At 47.9% G+C, this 16243-nt stretch overlaps 1 protein-coding gene across 3 annotated transcripts in view; it reads left to right on the forward strand.

Moving 5' to 3' along the window:
* Nucleotides 1-9941: 9941 nt before the first annotated feature.
* SNX8 (sorting nexin 8) overlaps nucleotides 9942-16243 on the forward strand; it is a 34586-nt gene continuing 28284 nt past the window's right edge. For 2 of the 3 annotated variants that reach the window (XM_040439792.1, XM_040439793.1), the window contains exon 1: nucleotides 9943-10077. The gene's annotated coding sequence lies outside the window, so the exon portion shown is untranslated. Of the gene's footprint in view, nucleotides 10078-16243 lie in introns of all 3 variants that reach the window. The other variant, XM_040439794.1, reaches the window with a different exon arrangement.

Below are 16243 nucleotides of genomic sequence, written 5' to 3' on the forward strand. Positions count from 1 at the left end.
TTCGAAGTGGATTCATCCAAGATGGCGGCCGTTATGCTGCGTTGTAATATTGCTGAGTCCCCTGTGTGGTGCGCGCGAGAGGCGCTGTCACCTCTGACGGGAGCGGGACGCGGCACATTTTGACTGAAATGTTACTGCAATATAATCACCATATTAATAAAATTCTTTTTTTTTTTAATTTTTACAAATTATTGTAGCAGCAGAGTGGATGTTATTGAGCACAAAAAATAAATAAATTCTTCGTTCTGTGTCAGGAAAAGCTGGGTGATAAGCAATATGTCTGCTCTTCTAGCCTCCTCCTGGGCAAACTGCCAACTTGGCTTCAGGTTATGTTCACACAATAGAAGTTTATGCGGATTGCGGAGCGTATTCTGCTCATGCGAAAGGCATTCACTTGCATAGAAAATTTCCGCGTGGATTTCCCGCCTTTTTTTTCCTGCTGCCGGAAATAGTTCTGTGTGGCTTATTTTGCGTGGAAAACATAAAACGGGTAGAATGATCACAGACCGGCGTCTTACGGTGGTCGGCGCTGCCAGGGGTTGCACCTAATTTGCAGGCGTCGTCATATATTAGGCGCAATCCTTTCGTCTAAACAGAAATCTATGGCAGTTCGGAGCTTCCCTCTGACGTAAATGAAGATAAATGTGCTGGGACCACTGGCCTTGTCATGACCGCCCGCCCACCCCCCCCCTTTTTTTTTTTTGGAAAGTGGTGATGGCGGCATAGAAACACCACTAGAGAAAAATGTTGGCGCCAGTGGCATTCAAGAAGTCACAAACACAGGGTCTGCCACTTTTTTACCCCCAAATTCCTCCCAAAGGGTTAGTGCCAGTTACTGCGGAAGAAGTACAAGGATCAGACTCTGTGAAAAATACATGTTCTGTCACATAAACGTAAACCTTAAAAAGGGGTTTTCCAGGATTTTTTTTTTACTGATCGGTGGGGATCCAACACCTAAGACCCCCGACGCTCCTGTGAGTGCCGCTGCCTTCTCTCAGCTTACCAAGCACAGCGCCGTCCATCGTTTAGTGGTTGTGATTGGTTTTGCAGCTCAGCACATAGAAACATAGAATGTGTCGGCAGATAAGAACCATTTGGCCCATCTAGTCTGCCCAATATACTGAATACTATGGATAGCCCCCGGCCCTATCTTATATGAAGGATGGCCTTATGCCTATCCCATGCATGCTTAAACTCCTTCACTGTATTTGCAGCTACCACTTCTGCAGGAAGGCTATTCCATGCATCCACTACTCTCTCAGTAAAGTAATTCTTCCTGATATTACTTTTAAACCTTTGCCCCTCTAATTTAAAACTATGTCCTCTTGTAGCAGTTTTTCTTCTTTTAAATATTCTCTCCTCTTTTACCTTGTTGATTCCCTTTATGTATTTAGCAGTTTCTATCATATCCCCTCTGTCTCGTCTTTCTTCCAAGCTATACATGTTAAGGTCCTTTAATCTTTCCTGGTAAGTTTTATCCTGCAATCCATGTACCAGTTTAGTAGCTCTTCTCTGAACTCTCTCCAAAGTATCAATATCCTTCTGGAGATATGGTCTCCAGTACTGCGCACAATACTCCAAATGAGGTCTCACTAGTGCTCTGTAGAGCGGCATGAGCACCTCCCTCTTTCTACTGGTAATGCCTCTCCCTATACACCCTAGCATTCTGCTAGCATTTCCTGCTGCTCTGTGACATTGTCTGCCTACCTTTAAGTCTTCTGAAATAATGACCCCTAAATCCCTTTCCTCAGATACTGAGGTTAGGACTGTATCACTGATTTTATATTCTGCTCTTGGGTTTTTACGCCCCAGGTGCATTATCTTGCACTTATCAACATTACATTTTAGTTGCCAGATTTTTGACCATTCCTCTAGTTTTCCTAAATTCTTTTCCATTTGGTGTATCCCTCCAGGAACATCAACCCTGTTACAAATCTTTGTGTCATCAGCAAAAAGATCTCTGTTCACTTCAGGGGATAGTGGAAACGAAAAAGAAAGGAAGCTTGACTTTATCGGTTGAACGTATGGACAGTAGGAGGCGCACTATCACAACTGGCTAATTTGCAATTTTCAGGTTTATTGGTAGACAACGCGTTTCGGGGTACTTCTGACCCCTTTATCAAGTCAGAGGTTTTTGGATTGTTAATAAAAAACCTTGTGTCAGCGGCGCGGGCGGCGTATCAGCAGCACGAGGAGAACGCTCACTTCAGGGGATAGGAACGGGTCCAAGAGTTGGGACCACTGATGGCGTATCCTAGCCATATGCATCAAGGTTCTCGATGAACCTTCTAAAGGCTATGGACACCTTTGGGGCAATTTTTTATGATTGCATTTTACTCATTTAGGGCTAAAAGTCATTTTTTCAATTGGTCTTTATTAAAGATTTAAAGGGAACCTGTCACCTGGATTTTGTGTATAGAGCTGAGGACATGGGTTGCTAGATGGCCGCTAGCACATCCACAATACCCAGTCCCCATAGCTCTGTGTGCTTTTATTGTGTATAAAAACCGATTTGATACATATGCAAATTAACCTGAGATGAGTCAGAGCTTAAAAATATGACTCTTCTCTGGTCACACAAGTAAGATATGACTCATCTCAGGTTAATTTGCATATGTATCAAATCGTTGTTTTTTTTACACAATAAAAGCACACAGAGCTATGGGGACTGGATATTGCGGATGTGCTAGCGGCCATCTAGCAACCCATGTCCTCAGCTCTATACCCAAAATCCTGGTGACAGGTTCCCTTTAAAACCGTTTTTGTTGTACAGACTCCACTTTAGCGTATCTGCAGACTGTTGCTTCATGTATTACATTGAATCTGTCAGGGAGCTGCTCTGATGGCTCAACCTGTAGTCCTTATCTCTGAACTCCTGACAGCTCATAATAGGGTTGCCACCTTTTCTTCAAGCCAAACCCGAACAGAAGGGAGGGAGGGCCCCCTTCCAGGCCCCACCCATGTCCCGCCTCCAGCCACACCCGTGTCCCGCCTCCACCCCTGGTCGCTGTCGCACCACAATCGTTACGCCCCTGATCCCGTCACTACAGAAATACAGCGCCCCATACCTCTTACATCCAGTGACGTCTCCTTTGATGTAGATGTTCTCTTTCCTTATCTTCTCCTTTCAGACCTTCAGACCAGACACCATTTTGTCGCCATTTTTCGTCTCTGCAGTTTGACAACAACAAAAAAAAAATCTTAGTTTACTACTTTTCCATCATCCTCCCATCTTCTGGACAAATCATCCTACTACCCCCAATACTATACTGCAGAAACAGATAAACCCCCTGATAATACTAGTACCTAGCAGAGCCCCCCATATAAAATACCCCTTCTTTGTGGCCTCAGTAGAAGCCCCCAAATAATGTGCAAGTAAGAAGTGCCCCCCATAGATGCCCCCCCATGTGTCAGTAAGAAGTGCCTCTTTTCTCCCCCCCAATATGTGCCAGTATAAGGTGCCTCTTCCCCCCTTCCCTTATATGTGCCAGTATCAAGTGCCTCATTTCTCTCCCCCCCCCCCCCAATATGTGCCAGTATGAGGTGCCTCTTTCCCCCCTTCCCCCATATGTGGCAGTTTCAAGTGCCTCATCCCCCCCCCCTCAATATGTGCCAGTATAAGGTGCCTCTTTCCACCCCTTCCCCTATATGTGCCAATTTCAAGTGCCTTTTTTCTCCCCCCCCCAAATATGTGCCAGTATAAGGTGCCCCCCCCCTTCCCCCATATGTGCCAGTTTCAAGTGCCTCATTTCTCCTCCTCCCCAATATGTGCCAGTATAAGGTGCCTCTTTCTACCCCTTGCCCCATATGTGCCAATTTCAGGTGCCTCTCGTCTCTAAAAAAATACCTAAAAAACTTTTACTTACCTCCAACGATGCGATGCAGGCCTCTTCCCGGCCTGTGTACTGTGCTGTACGGCTCAGGCGGCGTGATGACGTCATCGCGCCGCCTGCACCGGCCTCTGACAGGCTGCAGGCACAAGGCCCGCAGCCTATCAGAGGAACAGGGGAGGGAGACGCCTCTCCCTCCCCTGCAGCAGCACAGCCGTCTGTATCGCTGTCCTGAGGACGGCGATACAGATGACTATGGAGATGAGCGCTCTTCCACAATGGAAGCGCTCATCTCCCTGTGCCCTGCAGCCGCCGCCGCCATCATTCACAGCTGATCCTGTGCCCGGGTCTGAGAAAGGCTTGTACCCGGGCACAGGATTGCAAACCCGGACTGTCCGGGTCATTCCTGTACGGGTGGCAACCCCAAGCTCATAAACACTCTTTAAAGCTGAATTCTTATCAGAGTGATAAGAATTCAGCTTCCTCTATAGTCATATATGTTATAGTTTCCATATGTCACCTGACTGTGCTCATGTGTTTGCATACATGGGACTTGAGTGGGTTCTAGATCAGGGGTGAGCAACCTGCAGCACTCCAGCTGTTGTGAAACTACAATTCCCAGCATGCTCTATTGATTTCTAAGAGAGTTCTGAGAGGAGCAGAGCAAGTATGCATGCTGGGAGTTGTAGTTTCACAGCAGCTGAAGTGCCGCAGGTTGCCCACCCCTGTTCTAGATGATCAAACTGTCTGGATTATAGCACGGAGATAGAAACCTATAAGAAGCTAAATCATACAGAGAACCTCTGAGAAGGCGGCCCGGTGACATAAAATATGCTGCATTGATCAGAGAATAATAATTGTTTTATAATTATTTAGCATTTTTATTTAAACAGAATTTCTGGATAATCAGGTACCAAAATAAGGCCAAGTTCACACTTCAGTTATTTGGTCAGTTATTTCTGTCAGTTAGGCCTCATGCACATGAACGTTGTTTGTTTCCGTGTCCGTTCCGTTTTTTTGGCGGATAGGATGCAGACCCATTCATTTCAATGGGTCCACAAAAAATACGGACAGCACACCGTGTGCTGTCCGCATCAGTATGTCCGCTCCGTAGCCCCGCAAAAATCACAGCATGCTCTATATTGTGCGTTTTTCACGCAACGCAATAGAAGTGAATGGGGCTGAGTGAAAATCGCAAGCATCCGCAAGCAAGTGCGGATGCAGTGCGATTTTCATGCACGGTTGCTAGGAGACGATCGGGATTGGGACCCGATCATTATATTATTTTTCCCTTATAACATGGTTATAAGGGAAAATAATAGCATTCTTAATACAGAATGCATAGTACAATAGGAGGGGTTAAAAAAATAAATATATAATTTAACTCACCTTAATCCACTTGTTCGCGCAGCCCGGCTTCTCTTCTTTCTTCATCTTTGCTGTGCAGTAGGAAAAGGACCTGTGGTGATGTCACTGCGCTCATCACATGGTCCGTCACATGATCCATCAACATGGTGATGGATCATGTGATGAACCATGTGATGTGCGCCGTGACGTCATCAAAGGTCCTTTTCCTACTGCACAGCAAAGATGAAGACAGAAGCGATTCCGGCTGCTCGAACAAGTGGATTAAGGTGAGTTAAATTATTTTTTATTATTTTTTTAACCCCTCCAGCCCTATTGTACTAAGCATTCTGTATTAAGAATGCTATTATTTTCCCTTATAACCATGTTATAAGGGAAAATAATACAATCTACACAACACCGATCCCAAGCCCGAACTTCTGTGAAGAAGTTCGGGTTTGGGTACCAAACAGGCCGTGCAAAACGCATTAAAATGTTTTGCACTCATGCGGAAAAATCGCGCATTTTCCCACGACGGCCCAGAAACATGACGCCCGTGTGAAAGAGGCCTTATTGTTTTCAGTCGGAAATCTGGGCTGTATGTAGTTAAAGGGGTTGTCTCATCTCAGACAACAGACAATGGGGGCATATCGCTAGGATATACCCCCATTGTCTTATAGGTGGGAGTCCCACCGCCGGGACCCACACCTATATCGAGAACGGAGCACCGAAAGTGTTGAAGGGCGCACTGCGCAGCCGCCCTCCATTCATTTTCTACGGGGCTGCCGAAAATAGCTGAGCGCTGGCCCATAGAAGTGAATGGGAGCGGTGGCCGGTTATGCGCAGTGCGCTCCCACTCACTTCTATGGGGAGCCGGCTTAGTGGTGGCCAGACCGGAGTCCTCCAGCCACCACCTTGCAGGGCTCCGTTCCCGATATAGGTGTGGATCCCAACGGTGGGAACCACAACTATAAGACAATGGGTGCATATCCTAGCGATATGCCCCCATCGTCTGTAATGAGACAACCCCTTTAATAGGAAGTATTTTTTTCTGCTCGTGGATTGAAAATGATTTGTGCATAAAAGACATGCAGAGGATTTGCCATGAATTTGCTGAAGATCTGTTGCAAAATCCACAGATCCAAAGATGTCATGTCTGAATTTACCCAAATGAAGAGAAATATTGCACTTTTCCTTCTGACCCCTAGATGTCAGTACAACACACCCTGTCTTGCTTTCCCGCTTCCTGTGAACAGCGCCAATGTTTTCTCATCACCAGTGAGAGACGTGTCAATGACACAACACTAGAGATAGGTGGGGGGAAAGCTGGCGGGACACATTCGTCTGTCAGCAGTCCGGGCCAAAATGAAAAATTCCTTTGGATTCCGGAAAAATGATAACGTGCAAAGCTGCTGTTTACAGATTAATGCAGAATAAAATAAAAAAAATCCAGAGATTAAAGGGATCATCTAACACAGGATAAGTCATAAGTGTCTGATTTGTGATGGTCCAACTATTGGGACCACCACTGATCACGCGAGTGGTGGTCCCGTCTCCCCCGTTTGTATAGAGCGGTAGGTGAGTATGTTCGCTGGCACTCCAATCTCTATGGAAAATCCGAAGATAGTCGAGTACAGCACTTGGCTACCTTCAGCAGTCCCATACCCTTTTTACGGAGCAGCAGTGCGCATTCTTGACTGCTGCTTCATTCAGACAGAGGAAACAGGACCGCCATTCTTGTGATCAATGAGGGTTGGGCCACCACTGATCACTTATCGCCCTTTAAAGACGACCCCTCTCCTCTCCCGACATGTCTGGTTTAGTAACTCCTTGCATTCCCCATGTAATAACTATTCTGGAGCATCTGTTCTTATGACTCCATTATGTGCCATTCCTTTATTATTCCTGCTAGAAGTTATGAATGAATTACTAGCAGTTTGCAATGAAGGTCAAGATGGGTGTTACCATTTGGGAGGATGTCCCTGTACAGTCTGACACTGTCCAATCAGTGCTGCGAATGTCAAACTGTGCAGGGACACCCCCCTATTGGTAACACCCAACTTCACTGCAAACTGCTAAAAATTCATTCATCTGTTCTAGCAGGAATAATAAAGGAACGGCACAGCACAGAGTCATAAGAACAGATGCTCCAGAATTGTTATTACATGGGGGATGCAAGTAGCTACTAAACCAGACATGAGGTGACGGGTCCTCTTTAAGGGGGTTGTCTACCTTTTTCTTCCTGATAGTCATCACTATCAGATTGGTGGGGGTCTGACACTCGGGACCCCCCACCGATTAGATCACGACCTTCTCCCTGCTTCCTGCTGGCCAGTAATGTAAGGTCTTGTGGCCTCGGCGCAGCTCAGACCCAAGGGAGTGGCGAATACTGCGAGCTTCGCTGCCTTCTCAAACAGCTGATTGGCAGTGTTTTCCCGGGTGTTGCACCCCCCCCCCACCAATCAGATGCTGATGACCTATCCAAAGGGTAGATCATCAGTAAGAAAAAGGCAGAGAACCTCTTTAAGACTACATTCACACGGCCGTTGTTTTGGTCCGCAAATCCAAGCCGCATTTTTTTGCGGCTCTGGTGCGGACCCATTCACTTCAATGGGTCCGCAAAAGATGCAGACAGCACATGTTCCAAAAAATAGAACATGTCTTATTCTTGTCCGTTTTGCGGACAAGAATAGACATTTCTTTAATGGGCCGCCCATTCCAATGGACACCACAAGGATCCGATGGACCTTATTACAGGCATCATTCTGCCTAAGGGCTCATGCACACCAACTTATTTTTTGTCCGTGCCGGGTTTTTTACTGCCAGTATGCGGAACTATTCATTTCAATGGTGCCACAAAAAAAACTGAACACTCCATTTCCGTATGGCCTCATGCACACGACCGTTGTGTGTCTTGCGGTCGGCAAAACACTGATGCCGTCTGTGTGCGTTCCGCAATTTGCGGAACAGCACGAACAGCCATTAATATAACTGCCTATTATTGTCCGCAAAACGGACAAGAATAGGACAGGTTGTATTTTTGTTGCGGACCACGGAACGGAGAAATGGATGCGGACAACACATGGAGTGCTGTCCGCATCTTTTGCGGTCCCATTGAAGTGAATGAGTCCGCATCCAAGCCGCAAAAACTGCGGCTCGGATGCAGCCCAAAACAACGGTCGTGTGCATGAGGCCTATATCGGCAAGTCCATTTCGCACAAAAAAATAGAACATGTTCTATTCTTTTCTGTTTTGTTTCACTGTATCCGCAAAAAAAACAAAAAACTGATGCAACACGGACGTCACATGGATGTCATCCGTTATTCTCAGGATAGGTCATCACTAGCCGATAATCAGGGGTCTGACACCCTGCACAGCCGCTCAGCTGTAAGGTGTAGCTCCGGTACCGGCTCCACACTGCTGGGACTACACAGCGCCGTCAGCTTATAGTGGAGGAAGCTTGTTACTACAGCGCAGTTATTGGGAACAGTGCTGCGCATGTTCAGACTCTTGAATCCACTTCTTCTGCTCCTGCACCAGAGAGACAAGTACTTCTAGCCCCTTCCAAGCATCTTCCCATCCCCGGCTGTGGAAGTGACGTGGCCGCCCATAGACCACACCGGAAACCTGCTATTCTGACTGATGGATGTGACCTCGGCGGATATAGGAATTCAGTAGAGAGGTGCGTGATGTGACCAGGTCCAAGAGCGGCCAATCCGTGCAACTTTGAGGGGGAAGATTATTGGAAACTTTCTTCTGCGGGTGAAAATCAGACATCATAAAGTACATTTCAGTCTCTTTTTAACAAAGCTAGACCCAGCCCTGTACCTCACATGGGTTCACAGATCCATGGGGGGGGGAGTTGTGTCCTTTCTGCTGCAGCTCTCTCCCTATGACAGTTCAGGAAGCAGTTGGAGGACGAAGCCGAGCATGTGCGGCCATCTAAGTGAGCAGGTCAAAGAAAATGTGATAAATGACACTATTATGCATCGAATTCTTCTAGACACAGTGCCGGTTTTGTCTATAGGCTGACAAAACCTATGGGTCATGAGTGGCGCTGTGTCTGGAAGAAAGTAGCTTTTTTTTCTTTGTAATTTCAAACATATTCATATGTATGATAGACACAGTGGAGGAGATTTATCAAAACTGGTTTAATGTAGAACTGGCTTAGTTGCCCATAGCAACCAATCAGATTCCACCTTTCATTTTTCAAAGGAGCTCTGTAAAATAAAACTGTCAGTTTTCCTAGCAACCAATCAGATACCAGGAGCTCTGGAAAATAGGGCACGTTCAAATGGCGGATTTCGGCATGTATTTCGAGATCTATTGCTCCTTGGTAGCCCATGGTGGTGTAAAGGAAAACAGACTTAGTTGCCCACAGCAACCAATCAGATCCTTCCGTTCATTTTCCAAAGGAGCTCTGTAAAATGTAAGGTGGAATCTGATTGGTTGCTATAGGCAGGTAAGCCTGTATTTTTTACACCAGTTTTGATGAATTTCCCTTTTTACTGTAAGAATAATAATGTCTGCAGACTGCTCACTACCACAAGTCCAACTCTCTACTGCTTCAAAATCTGTATTAAAAAAAAAAAAATACACCACAATCGCGACTGCGCATGTGTAAGAATCTCCTACGTAAAACTACGTACGGACATCGTTGACGCTAACAACTTCTGGTAAGAAGCCGCTTCCGCCAGTTTTACCAGCCTGTTTGGGCCGTTACTAAGGGAAGGAAGTCACATGGTACAGAGGAGGCGGGCAAGGGGAGGGAGTCATCACATGACTGGGCCCGGAGCTCAATGCTGCTAGAGAGTGAGCAGCAGGGAGACGCTTACTACAGGTGAGCTCCGCGAGGTAGACCGCAGTGACGTCATCGGGTGCATTAACCTCTTCGTTACTGGAAGTAAGTGTGCTGAAGAAGGCGGGGGGAGGATGGGTCAAGGGGGTGAACACTTCTTCAAAGTTCTTTATGCTAAAATAAATCTTTGCTCTGCAATGAGATGTGAGGTTCACTGATTAATTCAGGCAGTGAGGGTTGGAGACGATCTGATTGTGAAATAAATCGCTGCGTCTATGGGAGAAGATCGGATCTGGTCGTTACTGATGAACTTTAGCATTGGATTGGCAGTTTGCTGGGAATGTGTACCTGCAGCAATGATACTATTCTGTAGATGTATTGTAGTGTATGACAGGCACCCCGATAGTAAAAATGATTGCGCCGCTTACCTCCTGAGCCTGCGGGTGCCCTGTGTGCCGCTTACCTCCTGAGCCTGCGGGTGCCCTGTCCCCTGTGCGCCGCTCATCTCCTGAGCCTGCCGTTGTCCTGTGTGCCGCTTATCTCCTGAGCCTGCCGGTGCCCTGTGTGCCGCTTACCTCCTGAGCCTGCCGGTGCCCTGTGTGCCGCTTACCTCCTGAGCCTGCCGGTGCCCTGTGCGCCGCTTACCTCCTGAGCCTGCCGGTGCCCTGTGCGCCGCTTATCTCCTGAGCATGCAGGTGCCCTGTGCGCCGCTTATCTCCTGAGCATGCGGGTGCCCTGTGCCCTGTGCGCCGCTTATCTCCTGAGCATGCGGGTGCCCTGTCCCCTGTGCGCCGCTTATCTCCTGAGCATGCGGGTGCCCTGTCCCCTGTGTGCCGCTTATCTCCTGAGCATGCGGGTGCCCTGTGCGCCGCTTATCTCCTGAGCCTGCGTCGTGCCCTGTCCCCTGTGCGCCGCTTATCTCCTGAGCCTGCGGGTGCCCTGTCCCCTGTGCACCGCTTATCTCCTGAGCATGCTGGTGCCCTGTCCCCTGTGCGCCGCTTATCTCCTGAGCATGCTGGTGCCCTGTCCCCTGTGCGTCGCTTACCTCCTGAGCATGCTGGTGCCCTGTCCCCTGTGCACCGCTTATCTCCTGAGCATGCTGGTGCCCTGTCCCCTGTGCGTCGCTTACCTCCTGAGCATGCTGGTGCCCTGTCCCCTGTGCACCGCTCATTTAATAAAATCTTTAAGGGTATGCAGCTTGCTTTCTTGTGACTATTTTAGAACTATGAAAAAAACGCCAAGTGACTTTACACAACGGAGTACGGACACAGTGATTTTGCTTGTGTGAAAGGTGTCGCGCCCAGGTATCACAGGGCAGCCATAGAAATGAATGGGGTCACATGTGCCACAACTGTGACCCCAGAATTGCAAAAAAAATCCGACCGGTTTGGATGTTTTGTGATTCTGCGGTTGCGACATTTCTGTGGTTGCACTGCTACAGTGTGATACCAGGACGCGATGTGTGACTAAGATTGCTGTGTAGTTGTCCCATAAAAAACTTGCAGCCTGTGACACAATCCATCAAGTTTTTTTTTTTTTTTTGTGACTGTAACAATCATTATGTGCAATGTCGCCATCTGTACCCTCAGGAGCTAAGGACAGTTAAAGGGATTCTGTCATGAGATTTTACCCCTATAACCTAAACATATGCTCATGTCCGGAGTAATAATAAGAATCCTAAGCTGGCCTTATTATACTTCACTGTGGCTCTATTTGCCCAAAAAACAGGTTTTTATAACCTGTCAATCACTCACTTAAGGTGCCCAAGGGGAGGTCCGTTAATACAGGGTGCCCGGCCGCACCCCTCGCTGTCCGGTGCTCAGCGCCGCCTCCGCAATCCTATCCGTCCCTCTGCCAGATCCCGCGCCTGCGCACTAGGCTCAGCCTGATGCGCACTTCGCTCAACGAAGCCGCTGCCAGGAGTCCGTGGCGCATCAGGCTGAGCCTAGTGCGATCTGGCAGAGGGACGGATAGGATTGCGGAGGCGGCACTGAGCTAGGGAAGGCGGCGCTGGGCACCGGACGGCGAGGGGTGAGGCCGGGCACCCTGTATTAACAGACCTCCCCTTGGGCACCTTAAGTGAGTGATTGACAGGTTATAAAAACCTGTTTTTTGGGCAAATAGAGCCACAGAATCCCTTTAAAGGGGTTGAAGAGCACGGCTGATCTATTCCAAAAACAGCGTCACACCTGATCATAGGCTGCGTACGGTATTGCAGCTCAGCTCTATTAAAGCGATTGTGTGACTTCAGCAGATGGCATTTATCATGTAGATAAAGTTAATACAAGGCACTTACTAATGTATAGTGATTGTCCATATTACCTCCTTTGCTGGCTGGATTCATCTTTCCATCACATTATACACGGCTTGTTTCCATGGTTACGACCACCCTGCAATCCATCAGCGGTGGCCGTGCTTGCACACTGTAGGAAAAGGCACCAGCCTATGCACACTCGTAATATGACGCTCCTGGGTCCCGATAGAAAATCATGCACGACCGTTGCGGCCCGCAAACAGCGGGTCCGCAATAGGCGGGCATCGGCCATGTGCTCCTCGCATCACGGATGCAGACCCATTCATTACGGAGGGAGACAGAGGGACCGTTTGGGCTCCTTCAAGGCCCGGGGCCCAGTGCAACCGCAGCCTCTGCACCCCCTCAGGGATCAGCAACCATTGACACTCCAGCTGGGGAACTACAATCCCCAATATGCTTCATTCATATCTATGGGAGTTACAAGAAGAGCTGAGCAACTGTTAATGCTGGGAGTTGTAGTTCCACAGCAGCTTCAGTGACAAAGGTTGCCCACCCCTGTCCTATACCGATGCCATCTATCTATACCTTGTATTGGCTGCCAACAGAATGGGGGCGTTACGAGACCTCTCCTGCCCAGTGAGGCGGGGGGGGGGGGTAACGAGAGATATATACCGTATATAGCGAGCGCACCATTCCCTTGGGGCGTGTCAGATCTCAGTCTGGACTTGAGGTTTATGAGCCGAGCTCCTCATTTCCTCCCAGACCTGCCCATATGAAAAGAAGCCTTGTTAACTTGTAAAGCCTGTATAAATACGGAGCCGTCTTCTCGGGGGGCCTCCGCCCACGGCGGGAGTTTTGGCATAGAGGGTAATGACAGGTGTAGCCGGCCTTGGTAACTCTGTCTATAATTATGGCCGAAGAACAGAATTGGATTTCTGGACTGAATGTTAGAGGGCATCTGTCAGCAGTTTTGTATCTGTGACTGACCTGTTACATGTGCGCTTGGCAGCTGAAGGCGTCTGTGTTGGTCCCATGTTCATATGTGCCCGCACTGAGAAAAAATATGCTTTAATATATGCAAATGAGCCTCTAGGAGCAACGGGGGCGTTGCCATTACACCTAGAGGCTCCGCTCTCTCTGCGTCTGCTCTCTCTGCCGTACAGCGGCATTAGTTCACCATAGAGTGCCATTGTAAGAAAGAAAAAAAAGTATACTTTTTTTTTACCATTATAATAAAAACGTATACTTTTTTTTTTTTTTACCGGACTGTGCAGGATACAAGAACGTGGTGTGCTGCGTTTTTGTAACCTATACGTCAAACGGAGGCCTAAAACGTGATGTGAACCCAGCCTATGCCGTACAATGGGCGAAAAATCTAGCAGATCTTGTTGTCATCAAATGATCAACCAAAATGGCTTTTATCCCGTGGGTAGGGCCGGCTTATCCCTAATTAGTAATGTGAGTGGGTGGCCAGTACGGCGTGTGAGGAATGGCGTATTCACCGTATTAATCATCAGTCACCTGGGCCTTACCCCCCCCCCCCCCCTTCATTACACAACATCCAGAATATATCCTAGGGGAGGAACTCCGCAGGTAATCATCCTCTTCCACTGTAGAAGGATGACTCGTCTGTCTCTGCACAGGTCAGCGGACTCTGTCACCAGGAAGAACGTGATGGCTCAGGAATCTTAGTTTTCAGGGTCAGGAGTTTCCCAGAACACAAAGCCCAAAATATATAAAGAGGTTAATTTAAAGGGAACCGGTCACCAGGAAATTCCCTGTTACACCAGACACAGCCGCGGAGGACGCGCTTTTAAGGCTCATGCACACGAACGTATTTCTCTTCCGTTTCCGTTCCGGATGCAACACGGACGTTTCACAGATGTCATCCGTTTTTCTTGCAGATCCATGTTTTGCGGACCGCAAATTACATACAGTTGTCTGCATGAGCCCTTGATCCAAATGCAAAGGAGCAGTTGAAGGAGTTGGGCAGGCAGTATATATGGATGAACTATCCTCGGCATAGACGAGAACAGAAAGGACCGCCACTCGCTGTAAGTTCTCTGCAAAATGTCTTGTTTATTGCCACATAATCCTGTGACGCGTTTCGACACTCTTTAGCTGTTTGATAAAGACACCTGCGAGTGTCGAAACGCGTCACAGGATTATGTGGCAATAAACAAGACATTTTGCAGACAACTTGCAGCGAGTGCCGGTCTTTTCTGTTCTTGTTTCGCGGGATGCCAATCCTAGGACGCGAGCACCACAAATCATTTACCTGCAGTGCCGACCTATTAGACTTACTATCCTCAGCATAGGTCATTATTATCTGATCGGCGGGTGTCCGACACCCAGGATAACCCCTTTAATGTGTGTACCCATCTTTCCCCGGTTCCCCTTCTGGTCTGTCCCTTTTGGTGCAGAATGGGTAAGCAGATTCTGGGGGATGATGTTGCCTGCCTGCTCATTCACACAACCGTATCCGTTTTTGAGGGGCCCCAGAACCACCGTGTGCTGTCCGCATCTTTGCGGCCACATAAAGATGAATGTGTCCACGTGAAATATACGGTCGTGTGAATGGGCCTTAAAGGGATTATCCAATCCTATAAAAAGCTCCCCCCACATGCCGGGCCCCTCATATTAAATATACTTGCAATGCTCCCGGTCCCTGCGCCGCCGCAGCTGCTTAGTTGCTTATCCGCAATTCCGGATCCGGGCAGCACATCGTGCGACCCCATAGAAATGAATGGGTCCGCAATTCCGTTCCGCAGAATTGCCGACTTGTGAATGGACCCTAAGCCTGTTTTGGGCTACCAAGGAGCAATAGATCTCCAAATACATGCCGAAATCCGCTATTTGAACGTGTCCTACGGCTCTATTCACAGGGCGTTTTGCGGTGTCCATTAACGGCATATGTTGGTACTGTATGGTCATACAGTGGCGTCCAGTGTCTATAGACAGCCATTGAAAAAATACATTTTAATTGTGTAGCAGACTGTGCAATCTCATACAGCAAAGAAAAATTAAAAGAAAGTAGTATCCTGACGTATACCAAAATCTCTGTCAGGTGAATGGCGCCAAGGGTTTCATTTGACGCATGCGCTGAAAGCTTTCCTTGATGTATATGGGAAATGTACGCTGCAAATACAGAGTAAAAGTGGCCTTAACATGTCAGACCAGGCGATCGGTTTATATGAGCGTTCCCTAATCTAAAGGGGTTGTTTAATACTCGAAAAACATGGCTTCTTTCTCCCATAAACAGCACCGCCACCCCCTGTCCCCAATTTGTGTGCGGTATTGACTCCCATGAGCTGAGCTGCAATACCGCACACAACCCATGGACAGCGGTGGAAGGCTTGTGTGTCTAATTCTGGACAGCCCCTTTAATGCTGTCATCTCATTGGCAGCAACCCAAACCTTCTTCAGGACTCCTCGAGACTTTCCTTCCTACCTAAGAAAAAGCAATTACTGGGTTTTCTGCTGTGTTTTGCTAAATCCCCCTTCCTCTCCGATGAACTAAGAGAAAATTTGACCTCCTGATTCAGGAGAACGTGTAATTCCATGTAACTTGTGTCTACAGTTGTCAGTCCTGGACGGCCTATGGGGTTCTACACAACCCCATTCACACGCTGCTGAAAATAATCCAGCCTGCTGCAGATTTCCATTCGATGGATTCCAGCTCATGTAGTTGCATCCAGATAGAGGGATCCTAGGGTCCAGAAACGGGTGCTGGTGGTCCATTTCCTATGTAATGGCGCTGTTTGCAGACCTTATTAAGGGGCGGAGCCAGACAAAGATCTTGTCCTTGGTGAGTGTGTCATGTTTGTGTCAGGCTCTGCCTCCTCAGACCTTGTTCCTAGAGGCTCATTTGCATATAATAAAACCTTTTTCTCAGCAATGCGGGCAGATATGAACATGGGACCAACACAGATGTCTTCAGCTGCCAAGTGCACATGTAACAGGTCAGCCAGTGTCATGGGTACAAATCTGCTGACAGATGCCCTTTAAAGGGGTTAG

This window comes from Bufo bufo, chromosome 7, assembly GCF_905171765.1.
Source record: "Bufo bufo chromosome 7, aBufBuf1.1, whole genome shotgun sequence".
Taxonomy (NCBI): Eukaryota; Metazoa; Chordata; class Amphibia; order Anura; family Bufonidae; genus Bufo; species Bufo bufo.